At 45.2% G+C, this 18,799-nt stretch overlaps 1 protein-coding gene and 1 long non-coding RNA gene across 3 annotated transcripts in view; one reads left to right on the top strand and one right to left on the bottom strand.

Annotated features, from left to right (window-relative positions):
- LOC116543421 (HLA class I histocompatibility antigen, A alpha chain-like) overlaps window positions 1-18,799 on the top strand; it is a 97,106-nt gene that overhangs the window by 56,222 nt on the left and 22,085 nt on the right. The gene's annotated exons all lie outside the window — the stretch shown is intronic.
- On the bottom strand, window positions 5,669-15,072 carry LOC116543429. Its single transcript, XR_004265575.1, has 3 exons — window positions 14,992-15,072; window positions 8,832-8,836; window positions 5,669-5,680 (listed from the first exon to the last, which is right to left on the bottom strand). It is a non-coding gene; the product is annotated as an uncharacterized LOC116543429 (long non-coding RNA).

Below are 18,799 nucleotides of genomic sequence, written 5' to 3'. Positions count from 1 at the left end.
TCCTTCTGACAGTCTGGCCCCTCTGCTGTAGGTCTGCTGAGGTTCACTCCAGGCCCTGCTTGCCTGGGGTTCACCTGCAGCAGCTGCTGAACAGCAAGGGTTGTTACCAGTTTTCTTCTTCTGCTATCTTTGTCCCAGACGGATACCCACCTAGTGTCAATCTGATCTCTCTTTTATGAGGTGTCTTTTTGGATATATAGGGGTCAGGGAGCTGCTTGAGGAGACGGTCTCTTCTTTATAGGAGCTCAAATGGTGAGCTGTGAGCTCTGTTGTTGTTCATTCAGAGCTGCTGGGTAGGTACTTTTAGGTCTGCTGCAGCAGAACTCATAAACTGCTTTTTGTTCCCAGGTGCTCTGTCCCAGGGATTTAGAGCTTATTTATGAGTTTCTGTTATGCTGCCACCTTCTTTTTTTTTTTTTTCCTTCAGACCTGCCTAGCCCAGCAAGGAGGCAGCCTAGTCACTGTCGGCCTATAGGAGCTTTGCTGAGTTGCTGTGGGCTCCGCCCCGCTGCCAAGTGAACTTCCCTGCAGTCCTGTTTATATGGGTGTAGTTAGAACTGCTTTGGCGATGGTGGCCCGCCTCTATTGAGGCGGAGTCTCTTTGCTGTGGTGGGTTGCCTTGGCAACGGCGGGCTGCCTCAGCAATGGCAGGTTGCTTTGGCAACGGCGGGCTGCCTCGGTAATGGCGGACGCCCCTCCCCCACAGAGCTGGACCGTCCTGGGTTCAGCTGCGCTTGCTGTGAAACTCTCAATCCAGAGTTTCTGGTTGCTGTTCTTTTGTGGGGGTGGGACCAGCTGAGCCTGATCGCCTGGCTCCCTGCCTCAGGGCCTTTTTTAAGTTGGTGTTCCAGTCGCCTGTTGAAGAGGCGCCGGGGTCTGTTTGTTTTCTCCTGCGGCCACTCACTGCGCTGGCTTAAACAGCGGCACTGAGGTTTGTGGCGCTTTTTTTTTTTGCCCTGGAATCTACTCTCCTGGTTCTCTGCTCAGTCCCCTTTTTGAACCGGTGAACGGGCGACTTCCCGTGGCTCCAATCGCCAGCCAAAAGGGCACCCAGACTGGTGTATTTTGTACGGAGAACCGGGGCTCCGGGGCGCTGACAAAGCAGCTGCGCGGGGCAAAGCAGCGGCGCTGGCCGGCACAGCCACGCTGGCGGAAACAGCCGCGCTGGGGACCGTGGAGCTCCTCCGCCCGGGAATTTCCTAGTCTGTGGGCAATAAAAACTCGGCGTCCACTCACCCTCTGTGCTTTCACTGGGAGCTGCAATCCTGACTGTTCCTAAACGGCCATCTTGGATCGTCCTCGGGATATTTTTCTTATACTGAGGAACCAGCTTTAGGGATCTTGGTTAAATGGAAGAGAACGCTATTAAATTTCCCACTTTGAGCACTGTCTGAACTTTGTCTTTTATCCCAAATACCTTAGGAGGCTATGAAAACTAAAGCTTGATTATCCTCCATTAAGCAAATAAGCTCAGCAAGTAAGTATATGCAGGGTTCCTTGATTTGGGATTCAACAATTTTTATTAAAGTGTCAGCCTCTCAATGCTTCTACATTGTGTTTTACTTTTTCACCATCCATTTTTGTTAGTATGAGGGTAGGTATATCTACCTAAGTGTGCCATATGAGAGGTTCACGTCTCCTCCCCAAAGCTCCTTATCACAAACCTTCCCGTCATATTCCTTTGAAGCCACTGAGTATCTAAGGAAACTATTAGTGTCTGTCCATGCATTGATTTGAAGTGGAAATTTTGCCCAGGATTTTGTCAGCACGTAGTCAGCAACTGTCCCTATTTTAAAACTGCCCCTATTTTGTTAGTAACTGCCTCTTTCTGGTTCTGTACCTCAGCTTATTGTTTACTAACTGGAAAGCCTTAAGGGAAACTGCTGCATTGTCTACAACCTGCTGCGTTGTCTAAAGTCCTGAGTTACTTCCCCTGCCCCTTTACCTATAAAAACAGTGTGATTTTCTTAGCCGGGGTCCAGACTTTCGGGTGTGAACCCTTCTGGGCACACCAGCGTAATAAAGTGTGTTCCTTCGATCCCCTGAGTGCCGCTTGGGTTTCTTGTTGGGTAAGATTTTACAGAACAGATCTAGACCCAAAAGTAAGACTTTTCTCTTTCTGGTAAACAGGACTTCCAGATGGTCTAACTGAACATTTTCTCACTGAAGTATTTTTATTTCCATTAGTCTTGATGGTGATTCCTGAAAGGGACTCTAATGCCATGACCTTTGACTCTGGGATATCCAAGTATATTCAAATTTTTTTCCTCTACAGTTAATCATCCTAGGGAACTCCTCAAGACCTCAGTAATGAGACAATGGAGAGTGGATTCTCCAGTAGTAATAAGAATACCAGGAGTGTCGTACAAATCATTAGGCAACTTTTCTGGTCCTGTAGGACCTGCTAAAGTCTGATGCTCCATATACCACTTCCCATGCAAACTGAGGGCTGGGGAGCATGATTGACCATATAAAACTCAGGTCATAAGGGGCATCTCAAGTCACTTGGCCATTTCTGTATCATGATCATAGCATTCAGGAACTACCAGAGCCCAGTAGTAAGCCAGAAACTGTTACTTAAATTGAGAAAAAATTGGAATCTTTTCCCAAAACCCTGAAACTTGGGCAATGAATCCTATGACTGCCTCACACACACATGCACACATGACACACACATACACACACACACACTCAACAATGTCCAAATAAGCATTTAGGGGTGAATGGCAGATATGCTTGACTTTTGCCTGGATCAAAATGGCATTTCTATTTACGATGGAATGTTTCTGTACTTATACTAGCTAATAGGATGTTGGATCAGAGAAATCCCCTTGCAGGATAAGAAGTCATAACTTTTTCATTGGTGAGAGCATCTGTCTTCATTAGAGTTTGATAATATCCGTGCAGTTATTTCTCAAACAGTTTGTACTCCCTAAAGTTGATAGAATTCCTCAAGTTAAAAGGACCAGGGCCTCAATAATGGGAAGACTCATTGCCAATGGCTACAACGAGCTGTAGTGTTTATTAAAAACACATTTGAGGGCCTGGTTTGGGGAAAGAATAGAGAACAAAAGCAGTGCTTGCTTTGTACTTCACCGAACCCCTTCCATGGCCTCCATTCAACTTTAGCTGCAGTTTTGGTGACTTGATTCACAGACTGTCAGAAAATTATGAGCTATGGAATGTGCTCTCTCCAATACTGAAGAGGCCAATCATGTGTGGGTGTCCTTCTTTATCATTGTGGGTTGTATAAAGTCACTGATTTCCATAGAAACTTGGGGTCACAGACACCAGGCCTAATCTTCTTTCGTTATTCATTCAATCGTTTTTTTTTTTTTTTTTTTAAACATAGCCTCACTCTCTTGCACAGGCTGGAGTCCAGTGGTACAAACACAGCTCACTACATCCTCGACTGCCCTGGGCTGAGTTGATCCTCCCACCTCAGCCTTCCAAGTAGCTGGGACTACAGCTGTTTGCCACCACACTTGGCTAATTTTTGTGTTTTTTGCAGAGATGGGGTTTTGCCATGTTGCCCAGGCTTGTCTTAACTCCTGGGCTAAAGGAATCCACCCACTTTGACCTCCCAAATTGCTGGGATTACAGATATAAGCCACCGCACCCAGCCCTAATCTTATTTTAATTTTAGAAATCTAACTTGAGAATTTCAGGTGCCTGGATCCATATTTATCTCAGAAGATTGAATTGTGGGCTGGAAGCTTCTCTCCCAAAGTCTCTTTCAGGGTATTACTTCTGGCTATGGGAACATAAAGAGATAGACCAGCAAGTTTTGCTCCAATAGCAATATGTGATAAGAGCTGTAATGTTAAAAGACTCCTTCTGTATTAGGTAAGGACAGCAAGTTGGTGGCCTTTCTTTCTTACCTATGAGCACTCTCCAGCCTCCCAGCAGATAACTGCAGCCCCAGTGGCTCAATGTGGGCAGTTTATTCAGAGCCCAAATCAGCTAGAAATTTAAAGGAGAATTTTGAAAGAGAGCTGCAGAAGAGTTCAGATCAACAATGTGAATGCAATTTATGCTCACATACATCCCTGGCTGAACACTAAACTCTGCATAGGTGTGGGCTACTTGGGAATCTGGTGAAAAATCAGAAAATAACTAGAGTGAAGTTTACCCTCCAAAGAAATAAATGATCCTGGTGAATCGGCAAGTCTGCAGTACCGTGGACCGAGTGCATTTGCCAACTCGCAGAGCTCAGGTAGAAGAAAGGAGAAATCTTATGGGCTTGAGGGGTGAAAGGGCAGGATGTGAGGCTAACAGAACAACTGGAAATTCAAAGAGAATTCCAGGAACAAAGAATCACAAAATCTGAGTATAAATGATTGAAATACTTGATCAATCTCTAAATTACACAGATGCAGGATTCACAACCAGAAACCCCTGCTGAAACTACATAAGATACTACGTGGAAATTCTCAATTAGAAAAAAAGAAAATGAGAGTATTCTGGATGAGGTCCACAGAAGTTTTGAGATGGCAGAATAAAGGACAAGTTTGTGACTTTGAATAGAAATCTCTAGAACTTGCTCAATTCCAAAATAAAAAAAAAAATTATTGTTCAAGTGGACTTTCAAAAGAAGTTAGAGACACAGGATCAGAAAAAATATTTGAAAAAATAACATTTGAAAAGTTCCCAAATTTGATGGAGAAGTTTGGCTCATATCTAAGATGTTCAACAAATGAAAGGAAAGTAACCACATAGAAAATTACAAACACGGTGGCCAAGGTTTTGAAAGATTTATCATAATTTACAAGTGAAATACATGATAAATTTTAATACATTAAAGACTAGCGGAAATGTGTCAGCCAGAATAGCAAGGAATTTTAAATATAAATCAGAGTATCTGTCATCTTGCAGCATTACCATGCTGCTTTAAGTCAAATCTAAAATGATATTTTAAAAAAACACTTCTGTTAAACAATGTATATCTCTTTGTATATCTTACTATATACTACATACAGGTAACATCTAAATAAAATTGTACTTTTAATCCTTACAAAAAGGGGGTAAAAAGAGAAAATCACAGCAGAGAAATAAGTGCCAGCTGGCTGGGCTCCTGTTTAATACTCCAAGCAACACCTGAGACTGGGGATTCCTCCTAGGGAGATGGCCGCCTGTCATCAGGGTTCAAGACTTTGTGAACAGCAGAATCCACATGGGAAGGAGGCTGTGCTCATCAAGCCCACTTGTTCCCACAGGAGGTTTCAAGGTGTCCTCTGTGAATTGCCCTTCAAGCAAGGGTTTCTGGCATTTGTTGAAATCTCAGCCACCAGTAATGCAAGGTGTAAGATTATTTACAACAGTTCACAGGAACAAAAATGATACCTCAGAACTTTATCGTAAAGATTGCATAGGTGCATACACCGATCTAATAAGTATGCAACAGTGGGGAACTGTGGACATGGCCAAAGCAGACAGGAGCTCTGCAGCAATTACAGAGCTGGTCCTGAGCTGCTGTCCTCCCTTGAGAGCTTGATGCCATCACTAACAATGACAGTGCTTCCTGGTGAGTGACTATGGGGCAAAACAGCTTTTCCTTATTTTGGCTCAGGATTAAAATGTGTCCCTAACCACAGGGCCACTCTGCCATTGTCTTGACCTTGGACTTCGCAGGCTCTAGAATTGTGAGAAATAGATTTCTGTTGTTTATAAGCCACACAGACTATGGTATTCCATTACAACAGCCCAAATGCACTAAGACAGATGATCATAAAAATACCAAGTATTTGGAAATTAAACATCAAAATTCTAAATGACAACTTTGTCAAAGAAGAACTCACAAGAGAAATTAGAAAGTCCTCTAAACTGAAGGATATGAAAGTATAAAATCTATAGGATGAAAGAACAGGGTCATGTTCTTTGCAGCAGCATGGATGGAGCTAGAGGCCATTATCCTGAGAACTAACACAGGAAAAGAGAACCAAACACCAAGTGGGAACTCAACAGTGAGTACACATGGACTCAAAGATCGGAACGCTAGACACCAACACTTACTTGAGGGTGGAAGATGGGAGAAGAGGGAGGATTAAAAAACTTCCTATCACGTACCATGCTTATAACCTGCATGGTGAAATACTCTGTACACCGAACCCCCATGACATGCAATTTAAATATATAACAGGTCTGCACATGTACCACTGAACCTAAAGGTTAAAAAATAAATTAATAAAAAATAGAATGCAACACTCATTTGTGATAAAATTTGTCAGTAAATAGGAATACTAGGCAAGTTCTTCAATTTGATAAATGGTTTCTATGTGAAACCTACAACTCACATCATATTTTATGATGAAAATTGATGACTCTCTACCTAAGATCAGGAAAACGGAAAAGATGTTGTCTTGGAGGTCCTGGCCAGAGCATTAACCCAAGAAAAATGAATGAAAACAATGAAGTGAAATTCATTCTTATAAATGAAGAGAAGTAAAGTGCCCTAGTTTGCAGGTGACAATATTATGTAAGTGGAAAATCTTAAGGTAAATAAAACTTCTACAAGTAATAAGTGAATTTATCAAAATTGTAGGGTACAACTCCTATATAAAAGTAAAGTATGTACAAGTAATGTAAAATCAGAATGATGAAAAACTTAAAAATACATTCATAAAACAATCATTAAAGTAATACCATGTTCAGGCATCAATTTTTAAAATAATGTATATGATTTGTACACTAAGATCTACATGGCACCAGTGATAGAAAGTAAAGAAGCTTGAAATAAACAGAGTATTCAAAAACTGAAATTCCAGTGTTATTAATTTTCCAAGACTGAGCTATTAAATTCAGTGCAATATCAATTAAAACACTGGTAAGCTTTAAAATAAATGTTTAAAGAAATTGGCAAGCCGAATATATCATTTCTATGAAAATGCAAATAACTTTGAATAGCCAAAGTAATTTTTAAAAAGAAAAAATTTGGAGGATGCATATGGGGTGATTTCAAGATTTACTATAAACTTCTAGTAATAAAAAGTAGTGTGATGTTGGCATAAAATAGTCATAAATCAATGGAATAAAGAGTACATGAATAGAACCACACAGACACGTCTGATCCCAACTCGATAGAGTAGGCGCGCCCTCTTTTGTTCAGATCTCTGTCCTGCTGCCAGAAGCCCAGACAGACCCAGGGGGGGGTCTTGCCTCAGCGGGTGAGATGGGAGCTCAGGGCCACCCTCCTTAGCCCTGTGGCCACACGGGGGCGCCGCCGCACTGCTCTCAGATTCTCTGAGCAGAAGAGAGGATTGGGCTGTCAGTCAGGCAGAGATGGCTGACTCAGGGCTGAGCATGAAGGAGTCTCTGAGCAGCAAGGGACCCCACAACGGTGAGAGGAGGGGAAAGCTCTAGAGCCTTGTGCGGTCCCTGAGGTTTCTGTCTCCTACTTGCAACTCCCCTCTCCAGCCCTTCATGGCAACACTCTGGAAAATTGAAAACAAGAAACATTTTCTTCTACTCCTTCTTTCTTTTCAGTGCTCCTTCTTCATGTAACAACAATAACACGCACATAACTTCTTTCCAGGAAGGATGAAGGATGCATGAGACTTGACAACGTGCTCATTTCTGGCAGAGAATCTGGGGTCTGGGGAGGGAGGAAAATTTCCCCTGTAATACCTTTGGAACGTTTTGAAGAATCTTTTCAAAACATGTTACACGATAAAATCCCTCTCATTGGCAAGGCCCTCTGCAGTGACAGCCTCAGTTTACCCAGATGTGGCTGTGCTGAGGCCCTCCACAGCGTTGTTCGTCCAGCACGCCCAGGTGTCCACACCTCAGAGCCTCGGCACAGCTGCTCCCCTACCTGGAAGCTCATCTCCAGGGCTCCCTCCCACCCTGACATTCCTCATTCCCACCAGAGCCCTTCCCTGCTCTTCCCACTTCATGTGGCATCTCCCTCTGACTCCACCCTACTTTGTTTTGTTCACAACCCTTTTGCTTACATTTAAAAATTATTTCCTCATTTATTTATCTTGAGAGGCTGGGTTGTGCCCTGTCACCCAGGCTGGAGTGCAGTGCTACGACCTTGACTCACTGTAGCCTTGAGCTTCTGGGCTCAAGTGATCCTCCAAACTCAGCCTCCCAAGTAGCTGGGGACTACAGGTGTATGCCACCGCACTCAGCTAATTTTGTATTTCTTTTTGGTACAAATGGAGCCTTGTTATGTTTCCCATGCTGGTCTCAACTCATGGCCTCAAGGGGTCTTCCTGCTTCAGCCTCCCAAAGTGCTGGAACTGCAGGTATGAGCCACTGTGCCCAGCTACAAATGTATTTATTTTAATTGCTTGTAGTATTTCTGTCCTCTAGAATATAAGCTTTATGAGGACAAGAATGGTGATTTTGATTGTTCACAACTGTATTTCCCTTGCCTTGATTTCAGAATTTTCGTGTCTCAATAGGTTGTGTTTTATTACCATTCACAACAATCTATTTATTTGAACTTCACTTGCCTACTGTGATCAATTAAATACAAAAAGAAGATCGTGGCTATGCTAAGACAATTCAATTATGGCCTCCAGATAACCACCCCAGGTTATGCACCTTCCCCCAGTGACACAGTCAACACTACTGTGGGTGCTGCTGTGAAGGGATTCTGCAGATGTAAGTAAGGTCCCAAATCAGTTGATTTTAAGACCATGATTATCCAGGCTTGGCCTGTCCTAATCAGGTGAGCTCTTAAAACAACTTGGTTCTTCCTCAGCAAAGAGATTCATAGTGTGAGAGAGATTCACTGTGAGGGGTTTCCTCCACTGTGAGCTTTGAAAATGGAGAGGTCATGTGGCAAAGGATGCTGGTGGGCACCAGCAATTGGGAGCAGCTCCAACCCCACCTCCACCTGACAGCTGTAAGGAACAAGGACTATAATCCTACAACTGCCTGAAACTGAATTCTGCCACCAAGCTCTGTATAAGCCTGAAGGAGGAGCCCAGCCTCAAGGTGAGGACAAAGCTTTGTGAAATGCTGAAAGGAGAATCATTCACATCAGGCCTGGATTTCTCATTCAGGAAATGTAGAGAAATAAATGGGTGCCGTGTAAAGTCACTAAGTTAGTGGAATATGTTATGCAGTAATAGATAATTAATACATAACCTAAACAGATAAGAATAAAACATTTTCTCTATTGGAATAAATTAATGAATTGATATGCACACTCCTTGTATGAAATAAAACCTTTCCTAACTTTTTTGGTATTCTTCATTTTATAACTTTTATGGAATGCAATCATATTTTAATACAGTCATATTCATTCATTCACCAAATCTACTATGTACCAAGTATGTCTTTATATACTGTGGGGACAACTTTCACTAAAACAGCCCAAAGTCCCTGTTCTCTTGTGATGTAAGAATAGAAAGTAAGCATTTGAGAGGATTTGCAAGAGTGAGATGGAGCCACTGAAGCCTTTTAAATGAAGAAATGGTACAACCTGGCTCACATTAGCAGGACTGCTGACCACCATGGGGAGAACACTCATGGGCTGCAGGTGAGGAGGCACTGCTGGTGCCACGAGTCTGGAGTGACAGGGTGGTGGGGACTAGGAGAGCACAAGGGCCTCAGGGAAGAGAGGGACAGAGGGAAGGGCTGGAGAAGCAGGAGGTGAGGAAAAGGAACAAAGAGAAAGAGTTCTAAGGTAGTGGAATTCTCATATTTAAATGCAGTGTTTTATAGATTTTTAATACATCTATACTGAGTCTAGCAGAGCGTTCTTTGCATTTGGTATCTAACACTTTCTGTGGGACTGCCTAAAAATGAATGTTGGCCTTTTGTTAACAGGTTTAAAAAATGATGTGTTCCAATAAACTATGCATACAGCTTAGATGTGAATAATTTTTTAAAACAGGCAGTGCATCAGAACTGGTGGCTGGCATTGTGACTGCATTAAGTGGCACAAGTTTGAGGTAATTAAAGCCTCTACTGTCTCCTGGCTGCAATATACAATAGCAAATCCTGCTTCTTTGTATTGAGGAGATGTTCTGGACTCACACAGGAAAACTTGGCTATAGCATGAAGATAATTTTAAGATATGACAACCCACAGTCACAGATACTTAGTGTATTAGTCCATTTTTATGCTGCTTATGAAGATATACCCGAGACTGGGAAGAAATAGAGGTTTAATAGGCTTACAGTTCCACATGGCTAAGGAGGCCTCATAAGCACAGCTGAAGGCAATGAGGAGCAAGTCATGTCTTACATGGATAGCACCAGGCAAAAAAAGAGAGCTTATGCAGGGGAACTCCTCTTTATAAAACCATCAGCTCTCATGAGATTTATTCACTATCAGGAGAACAGCAGGAGAAAGATCTGCCACCATGATTCAATTACCTTTCACTGGATCCTCCCATGAACTGTGGGAATTGTGGGAGTTACAATTCAAGATGAGATTTGGGTGGGGCCACAGACAAACCGTATTATTCCACCCCTGGACCCTCCCAAATCTCATATCCTTACATTTCAAAACCAATAATGCCTTCTCAACAGTCCCCCAAAGTTTTAACTCATTTTACCATTAACCCAAAAATCCACTGTCCAAGGTCTTATCTGAGACAAGGCAAATCCCTTCCACCTATGAGCCTGTAAAGTCAAAAGCAAGCTGGTTACCTCCTAGATACAATGGAGGTGCAAGTGTTGGGTAAATACAGCCATTCCAAATGGGAGAAATTGGCCAACACAAAGGAGCTACAGGGAACATGCAAGTCTGAAATCCAGCAGGGCAGTCAAATCTTAAAGTTCCAAAATGATCCCTTTTGACTCCATGTGTCACATTCAGGTCATGCTGATGCAAATGGTGGTTTTCCATTGGGAAAGCTCTGCCTCTGTGGCTTTGCAGGGTACATCCTCTCTCCTGGCTGCTTTCATGGGCCAGCATTGAGTGTCTGTGGCCTTTTCAGGCAAACTGGGCAAGCTGTAGGTGGACCTATTATTCTGGGGTCTGGAGGATGGTGGCCTTGTTCTCACAGCTCCATTTGGCAGTGCACTAGTAGAGACTCTGTTTGTGGGCTCCCACTCCACATTTCCCTCCTGCACTGCCCTAGCAGAGGTTCATTATGAGAGCCCCACCCCTGCAGCAAACTTCTGCCTGGACTTCCAGGCATTTCCATACATTCTTAAATGTAGGCAGAGGTTCCCAAACCTCAATTCTTGACTTCTGTGCACTCAAAGGCTCAACACCACGTGAAACCTAACAAGGCTTAGGGCTTGCACCTTCTGAGGCCACAGCCCCTTTTAGTCATGGCTGGAGCAGCACAGATGTAGGGCACCAAAACCCTAGACTGTACACAGCATGGGACCTTGGGTCCATCCCATGAAACAATTTTTTTCCTCCTAGGCCTCCAGGCCTGTGATGGGAGGGCCTGCAGTGAAGACCTCTGACATGCCCTGGAGACATTTTCTCCATTGTCTTGGGGATTAACATTTGGCTTTTTGTTACTTATGCAAATTTCTGCAGCTGGCTTGAATTTCTTAGAAAATGGGATTTTCATTTTTATGGCATTGTCAGGCTGCAAATTTTCTTAACTTTTATGCTCTCCTTCCCATATAAAACTGATTGCCTTTAACAGCTCCCAAGTCACCTCTTGAATGCTTTGTTGCTTAGAAATTTCTTCTGTGAGGTACCCTCAATCATCTCTCAAGTGTAAAGTTCCACAAATCTCTAAGACAGGGCCAAAATGCTGCCAGTCTCTTTGCTGAAACGTGACAAGAGTCACCTTTGCTCCAGTTCCCAATAAGTTCTGCATCTCTATCTGAGACCACCTCAGTCTGAAACTTATTTTTGCCAAGCCATTCAAGTCTCTAGAAAGTTCCAAACTTACCCACATATTTCTGTCTTCTTCTGAGCCCTCCAAACTATTCCAACCTCTGCCTATTACACAGTTCCAAAATCACTTTCATATTTTTGGGTATTTTTTCAGCAATGCCCCACTCTTCTGTTACCAATTTATTGTGTTAGTCCATTTTCACACTGCTGATAAAGACATACCAGAGATTGGGAAGAAAAAGAAGTTTAATAGACTTACAGTTCCACATGGCTGGGGAGTCCTCACAATCATGGCCAAAAAAAAAAAAAAAGGTGGAGCAAGTCATGTTTTACATGGATAGCAGCAGGCAAAGAAAGAGAGCTTGTGCAGGGGAACTCTTCTTTATAAAACCATCAGACCTCATGAGACTTATTCACCTTCAGAAGATCAGGAAAAAGACCTGCCCCCATGATTCAATTACCGCCCTCTGGGTTCCTCCCACCAGAGGTGGGAATTTTGGGAGTTACAATTCTAGATGAGATTTGGGTGGGGACACAGCCAAAGTATATCACACAGACTGGGAAGTAAAACTTAGGAGCTTTGTGAGTCTAATTGCAATATTGTTTCAACTCATTCATATATAAAGGGGCAAAATATCATAAGACTTACAAATTAGATCCCTGATCATTCAAGTGTTACTGAGATTTTGTTACCCACTGTGTGAATTAACAAAAAGGAAATTGGTTTCTATGGGAATCTCTCTCTGTGATCAGAGACAACTCCAGGTTTAAACAGAAAATCCCTTTCTCTACCCCTGCATTCCCAAGGCAAGCGCGCTTTCTGGCATCAGGTTCCCTGGAGTGAGTTTTCTTCTAGAATTGTCCTAGGGGAGAGGTAAGGAATGGGAGGCAGGGAATCGATTTCAGGGAAGGGAATTCCAGGATAAGAAGGGAAAGGGAATGGGCTGGGCCCAGCCTGGGGGTATATCCCTGGTTTCCTCAGACAGTTATGGGGTCAGGACTCAGGGAAACAATGTAACAAAGAGAGCTCAGTGCAGGAGAGAGGTGTCAGAGTGAAGCCCCAGGGTCCCAGACATGGCTCTCAGGGTCTCAGGCACCGCAGGCAGTGTGTGGTCCGGGGACGCCCAGGGTTGGGGATTCTCCATCTCCCCCAGAGTTTCATTTATTCTTCTCCCAGCTCCTGTAGGATCCTTCCTCATAGATACTCATAACGGAATCCCAATTCTCATTCCCATTGGGTGTTGGGTTTCTTTTCTTTTTCTTTTTTTTTTTTTTTTTTGACGGGGTTTTACTCTTGTGACCCAGGCTGGAGTGCAATGGCGCGATCTCGGCTCACCGCAACCTCCGCCTCCTGGTTCAAGCGATTCTCCTGCCTCAGCCTCCCGAGTAGCTGGGACTACAGGCGTGCGCCACCATGCCCAGCTAATTTTTGTATTTTTAGTAGAGACGGGGTTTCACCATGTTGACCAGGATGGTCTCGATCTCTTGACTTTGTGATCCACCCGCCTCGGCCTCCCAAAGTGCTGGGATTATAGGCGTGAGCCACCGCGCCCGGCCGGGTGTTGGGTTTCTAGAGAAGCCAATCAGTGTCACCAAGGTTCCCGGTTCTAAAGTCCCCATGGACTCACCGAGGCTCAGATTCTTCTCCGATGCCAAGGATGGGGTCAAGGAGTCCCAAAGCCTCCTCCTGCTGCTCGCGGGGCCCTGGCTCTGATCCAGACCTGGGCGGGTGAGTACGGGGTGGAGAGAGAAACGGCCTCTGAGGGGAGGGGCGAGGGACCTGCTCGGCGGGGGCGCAGGACTGGTGAGTCACGCCGGGAGGAGGGTCGGGCGAGTCTCAGCCCCTCCTTGCTCTCAGGCTCCAGCTCTATGAGGTATTTCAGCACCACCGTGTCCTGACCCCACCACAGGGAGCCTGGCTTCATCACCGTGGACTGCATGGACTACACGCAGTCGGTGCAGTTCGATAGTGACTCCGCGAGTCCGAGGATGGAGCTGCGGGCGCCGTGGATGGAGCACGAGGGGCCGGAGTATTGGGACCTGGAGAAACAGAAAGCTAAGGCCCACGCAGGAGACCCAGCGAACCTGCAGACTCCGCTCTGCTGCTACAACGGTGAGTGACCCCGGCCTGGGGCGCAGGGGCGCCGGTCACGACCCCTCCACATCCCCCAAGGACGGCCGGGACCCCCGAGTCTTCGGGTCTCAGATGCTCCCCGAGTCTGCGGGACCCGCCCAGACCCTCGGAGAGCCCGAGGGTCTTTACCCGGTTTCATTTTCAGTTTAGGCCAAAATCCCCGCGGGTTGGTCGGGGCTGGGGCGGGGCTCGGTGGGCAGGGGGCTGACCGCGGGGGTGGGGCCAGGGTCTCGCAGAGGTTGTGCGGCTGCGACCTGGGGCCTGATGGACGCCTCCTCCGCGGGTATGAACAGTTAGCCTACCACGGCAATAATTACCTCGCCCTGAACGAGGACCTGCATTCCTGGACCGCTGTGGACACAGCGGCTCAGATTTCCCAGGCAAGTGGGAGGTGGACAAATAACTCAGAGCACTTCAAGGCCTACGTGGAGGGCAGGTTTGTGGAGTGACTCCGCAGATTCCTGGAGAACGAGGAGACGGTGCAGCATGTGGATAGCAGGGGCGGTGGGGAGGCTTCCCCATCTCCTGTAGATCTCCAGGGCTGGCCTTGCACATGAAGAGGAGAAAAAAATGGGATCAAGGCTAGAATATCGCTCTCTCTTGAATCTAGAAAGGGATGAATCTTCCTGGGTTTCCTCTGAGGGCCCATCCTGCTCTCTGGCACAATTAAGGGATGAAGTCTCTGAGGGAGTGGAGGGGAAGACAGTCCCTGGAATACTGATCAGCGGTCCCCTTTGACCCCTGCAGCACCCTTGGGCACCGTGACGTTTTCTCTCTGACCTTGTTCTCTTCTTCACACTGAGTGTGTGTGTGGGGGGTCTGATTCCAGCTATTCTGAGTCCCTCAGCCTCCACTCATAACAGGACCAGAAGTCCCTGTTCCCCCTTCAAAAACTAGAACTTTCCAAGAAATAGGAGATTATCCCAGGTGCTGTGTCCAGGCTGGTGTCTGGGTTCTGTGCTCCCCACCCCAGGTGTCCTGTCCATTCTCAGGATGGTCACATGGGCACTGCTGGGGTGTCCCAGGAGAGATGGAAAGTGCCTGAATTTTCTGACTTTTCCTGTCAGACGCCCCCAAAGACACGTGTGACATACCACCCCATCTCTGACCATGAGGCCACCCTGAGGTGTTGGGCCCTGGGCTTCTACCCTGTGGATATCACATTGACCTGGCAGCAGGATGGAGAGGACCACACCCAGGACCCTGAGCTTGTGGAGACCAGGCCTGCAGGGGATGGAATTTTCCAGAAGTGGGCGGCCGTGATGGTACCTTCTGGAGAGGAGCAGAGATACACGTGCCATGTGCCACATGAGGGGCTGCTCCAGCCCCTCACCCTGAGATAGGGCAAGGAGGGGGATGAGCGGCCACATCTCACGGAAAGGAGGAGCCCTTCTGGAGCCCTTCAGCAGGGTCAGGGCTAAGGCCTGGCATGAGGACCCCTCAACTTCCATCCTTTTCCAGAGCTGTCTTCCCAGCCCACCATCCCCATCATGGGCATCGTTGCTGGCCTGGTTGTCCTAGGAGCTGTGGTCACTGGAGCTGTGGTTGCTTCTTTGATGTGGCAGAAAAAGAGCTCAGGTAAGGAAGGGGTGAGGAGTGGGGTCTGAGTATTCTTGTTCCACTGGGAGTTTCAAGCTCCAGGTAGAAGTGTGCCCTGCGTGGTTACTGGGAAGCATCATACACACACACTGGCCTACCCAGCCAGGGCCCTGTGTTCTAGCACTTACTCTCTTGTAAAACACCTGTGACAATGAAGAACATGTTTATCACCTTGATGATAGTGGTGATGGGAACCTGATCCTAGCAGTCACAGGTCAGGGTAAGATCCCTGCTGAGGACAGACCTTAGGAGGGCAGTTGGTCTTATTCCCAAACCTGCTTTCCTCATGTTTACTCTTATGGGTCTGCTGTCACAGTTCTGGAAACTTCTCTGGGGTCCAAGACTAGGGGGTTCCTCTAGGTCCTCATGGCCCTGCATCCTCCCTGGTCCCTCACAGGATGATTTTTTCCCAGTGGTAGAAAAGGAGGTGCTCAGGGTGTGTGTAAGTATGGGAGATGGCTGCGGAGGCGCTCACCTATGCCATAATTCCTCCTGTCCCACAGCTCCTGCAGGCTCTGACCAGGTCCTGTGTTTGTTGTATCCCAGGTGGCGGCAGTGCCCAGGGCTGTGATGTGTCTCTCACAGCTTGTAAAGGTGACATCCTGGCAGGCCTTATGTGAAAGGAGGATGGGGTAGAGGGGACAAGATTGGATTATGGTGATTCTTTGGAACACTTTGACTGTGTGGTGGGGAGTTCAGAGTGGCCACTGACCTGAATTTGTTCATGACTATTCTCTTCTGCAGTGTGAGACAGCTGTCTTGTGAGGGACTGGGATGCAGGATTTCTTCATGCTTCCACTTTGTGACTTCAAGAGCCTCTGGCTTTTCTTTCTGCAAAGTCATCTGAATGTGTCTGTGTCCCTGTTAGCCTAATGTGAGGACGTGGAGGGACTGTCCACCCCCAGTCTACCATGACCCCTTTCCCATGCTGAATTGGCTGACTTTACAAAAAGGAAATTACCATCAATAATATGGATGGACCTCATCCGATCAGTAGAAGACTCTGAGAGCAAAAACTGAGGTTTCCCAGAGAAGAAGAAATTCTGCCTCTGAATTAGAATGCCCCCTTTTTGCATTTTCAGCCTGCTAGCTTATCCTGGAGATTTTCATACTTACTGCCCTAATGATCACGTGAATAAATGTTATAATATGAATACACACACACACACACACACACACACACACACACCATATTGGCTCTGCTTCTCTGGAGAATCCAGACTGATGCAGACTTTGGTACAAAGAGTGGTTCTAGAGGAACAGAATCCTTTTAAAAGTTTTATAGGTAACAATAAAAAATACTTTATTAAAAATGTCAAAATGTATAAAACCATAATTATAAATTAGCAATTAATTAAATTAGTAAATAAGAAAAGAATTGTTTTCTTTTCCTTATACAGTACAAGCAACAGTAATTTGGATCTTACTTTCAGCCACCATTTGCCCTAGTTGTTCTTCACTTAAGTTTCTGGCTGTGTTTTTGGAGTGAAAATTCACATGGATACTAAGAAGTAACTCTAATAAGGTCAATCAGGTATTCAAAACTTCATATGGCATGTTAACATGTGATGATGGTTCACATAAATTCCAACATCTCACCACAGGTAAGCATTATTTCCAGAGGAAAATTAAGTCACCTTTGTAGCTGCTAGTGAATATTGTACAAATGAACACTGAAGAATAAGGCATCGTTATGCTCTGAAGCAGTGCTTCTGTGGCTCCAGAAAACTATACAAAGGCTTTCTTTAAAAATATGTGTATTTTTATTTCATACACACACACACAGACACACACACACACACACACACACACACACGAACTATATATACATACATACACCCTGAAGCTAAAAGTTGAAAAAATAAAAAAAACACAAATATATCTTCTGTGATACTTCAATTACTTCACTCTATTGATTATTTTCTTGACATAGAACTGAAAATATCAGTCAATGATGTGTATTTATACACCTTGCTGTGATTCAAATGCTTATGGACAAAGGGTCTTCCATTTTCTATTGCCACTGTAACACGGTTATTTGTCCCTGATCTAACAACACTTTCTTCAGCTCCATTCTCTTGCCACTGAGATTAACCATCCAAGTGATCTTTTGAGTCACTAAGTGGTTTGATGGGACAAGGTTGATTTAAGCCAATACTTCTGCATGTCTATTTTAATTTGTGACAGATGCTTTTTTTGGATTCATCCCCTACAAGATGAGCTGGAAAACTGCAACCATCACCCAAGCTTGAAACTACTGGAAGTAGCCAGCATTTCTTTCCATGGCCAAAGACTTGTCTCCAGTTTTTACTATTGTCCTGTTTTTTTTTTTTCAACCAACCAGCAGTCACGGCTGAAAAGAGAGAGGACACTGAAGACGAACTTTGCAGGCATACACAAAAAAGGAAAATTATGTGGAGCTTTGCTGTGTGGCTGTCAGTTCATTCCCCTCCACTAGAATGTGGCATTCTCAGGACTTAATGTCCTCCAGGCCCCCAGCTACAGGCAGTGAGCAGCCTGAGAGTGACCTGGACTCCCCTCTTGGAGTGTAATCACACAGCCACAGCCTCTGCATGTGGAGTTGTCTTACACTTCTGGAACTACCTCTCTTGGTCATGTGGCTACTGCTGCATTGTCCTTCCTTCCATTTTCCTTTCTTCCTCTGTCTTGTTGCTAGGGATAACTTTGTCTGTTATCCTGGGTGGCATCATCCCAGGTCGGCTTTGGGTCACTGTCTAAGTGCAGCCCATGGCAGGAGGTTCTGGGAATGAGTGGCACAGCCTCATGGAACTGTCCCTGTGGCGGTGGCCCAGGCGTGTTTGTACTTGTGGCATTTTTATAACTCTTTCCAAGACTCAGAATGTACTGTGGGAGGAGAGCAGGACGGAGTCCTCACCTGCGTCCCCCATCTGCTCATCCAGGAGGCTGTTAAGCTGATGTTGTTGGAAACTAGAAACACTTCCCCTTCACAAAGCACTATTTAGTTTTTCTCTTCTGGAAGGTGGCAGCACAATGCCCAGGTTGAGATGGACACAGGAGTCAGCACTTAAAGTAAAACAAGTGACTCTAACAGAAATGCCTGAGCTTTTCAGTGTGATGAACAAGGTCTTCCGCCCTCTGACAACTGTGTATTTCTCCTTGAGATTTAAAAAAAAAAAAGGAGAAAGGAAGGAAGGAAGGAAAAGAAAGGGAAAGAAAGAGAGAAAGAAAGAAAGAAAAAAAGAAAAGGAAAGAAAGAGAAAGAAAGAAGAAAGAAAGAAAAAGAAGAAAAAGAAAGAAAGAAAGAAAGAAAGAAAGAAAGAA

Source organism: Sapajus apella, unplaced genomic scaffold (assembly GCF_009761245.1).
Source record: "Sapajus apella isolate SASKATOON/1434 unplaced genomic scaffold, GSC_monkey_1.0 scaffold188, whole genome shotgun sequence".
Taxonomy (NCBI): Eukaryota; Metazoa; Chordata; class Mammalia; order Primates; family Cebidae; genus Sapajus; species Sapajus apella.
This window is presented reverse-complemented; position numbering and strand designations above follow the sequence as displayed.